Below are 1,455 nucleotides of genomic sequence, written 5' to 3'. Positions count from 1 at the left end.
TGAGAAGAAGAAGAAGAAGAAGAAGAAGAAGAAGAAGAAGAAGAAGAAGAAGAAGAAGAAGAAGAAGAAGAAGAAGAAAAAGAATCGACGACGACGACGATGACACATTCCTCTCGACTTTCCTCGAAATTGCAGTTCACTGTGCCTCACGCCAAGAATTGAATTCCAAACACATTCTCATTATCCCTTCACTACCTTAGAATTACAAAGTTCTTTTTGACATTTTGGTAGTTTCTTGTTACTATGACCATAAGGCCAGAAATCAATAAATGTTCTATCTGATCTGTTCTATCAGAATCGTAAGATTATTCGTAGGTGTTGTCAAGATATTGAAATAATTGCATTCCAAAAGATTGACATGTTGTGAAGCTCAAAATGTTTTGATAACAAATTTCTCAAATCTAGGTACTGATCAGATAGAACCTTGTATTTCTAGAGTAGCAAAGTGTCTTACAAAACTAAAAATAAACAAAACAAAACAAAACAAAAAAAGAATAATAATAACTTAGACTATTTCACCAGCAACTGTATTTTTCGTATTTGAACTTTTGATATTTACTCACACAGAGCAACTAACAAACAGGCACAAAAACAAACACACATATACACTCACACAAACACACACACACACACTCGCACGCACATACACACACACACACACACACACACACACACACACACATACACACACACACATGCATACGCATTACAATATGTACATATCATCATCAAGTGCCAGATCTGCGACAGACATCGGCGATCATGGTTCTCCATTCACTCTTTTGCTCGAGTGCTAAAAAAAACTACCAAAATATAGCAACATTATCCTGATCTTTATCCTCCACCCATATATTTAGGCTCTCCAAATAGGTTGCTCTGGGTCTACTTCCTGCCCCGTTTGCCTACAATTTTGCAAAGAAAAGCTAGATCTAGGTGTTGAAAGCCTCTACATGTATTCAAGTGTCCCAGAAACTGCATATTATTTCGTTCTTTCCTGATTGTTTTCATCAACGAGCGAACAGCATTGACTTCTTCAAGTATTTCCTCGTTTGATTTTTTTCCTTTTCAAGATTTGCTCTGTTCTCAGCAGTCTCCTTAGTAACCACATTTCTGTTGCTTTTATTTTGTTTTCACTGTCTGTGGCGATTTTCCAGCATTCACAGCCGTCTACAAGGGGCTGACCATACATTTGCAATTCATCATTCCATTTCTGTAGAATATAATTTGGCATCATAATATGTTGTTGTTTTTTTTAAGCCTTTGATAATGATATTACTAATTAATCATATCTGCTCTTTAAAAATATTTTTGTAGATATTCCAATTCATTCTGTAGTCTGCACATTCAACAATAACCTTTACGTTCCGAATATCCTTAAAGTGTGAGGAAAAAAATTATAAAGAAAACAAAACTTCCATCAGCCTCTCTCTCTCTCTCTCTCTCTCTCTCTCTCTC

The 1,455-nt window shown here is 35.7% G+C and overlaps 1 protein-coding gene across 1 annotated transcript in view; it reads right to left on the bottom strand.

The window, feature by feature from the left end:
* LOC101849477 (SCO-spondin) overlaps positions 1-1,455 on the bottom strand; it is a gene marked incomplete at its 5' end in the record, with an annotated part of 85,875 nt that overhangs the window by 12,617 nt on the left and 71,803 nt on the right.

Source organism: Aplysia californica, unplaced genomic scaffold, assembly GCF_000002075.1.
Source record: "Aplysia californica isolate F4 #8 unplaced genomic scaffold, AplCal3.0 scaffold00372, whole genome shotgun sequence".
NCBI classification, from domain to species: Eukaryota; Metazoa; Mollusca; class Gastropoda; order Aplysiida; family Aplysiidae; genus Aplysia; species Aplysia californica.
Note: the sequence above shows the minus strand (reverse complement) of the source record. Positions and strands in the feature narration are given on the sequence as shown.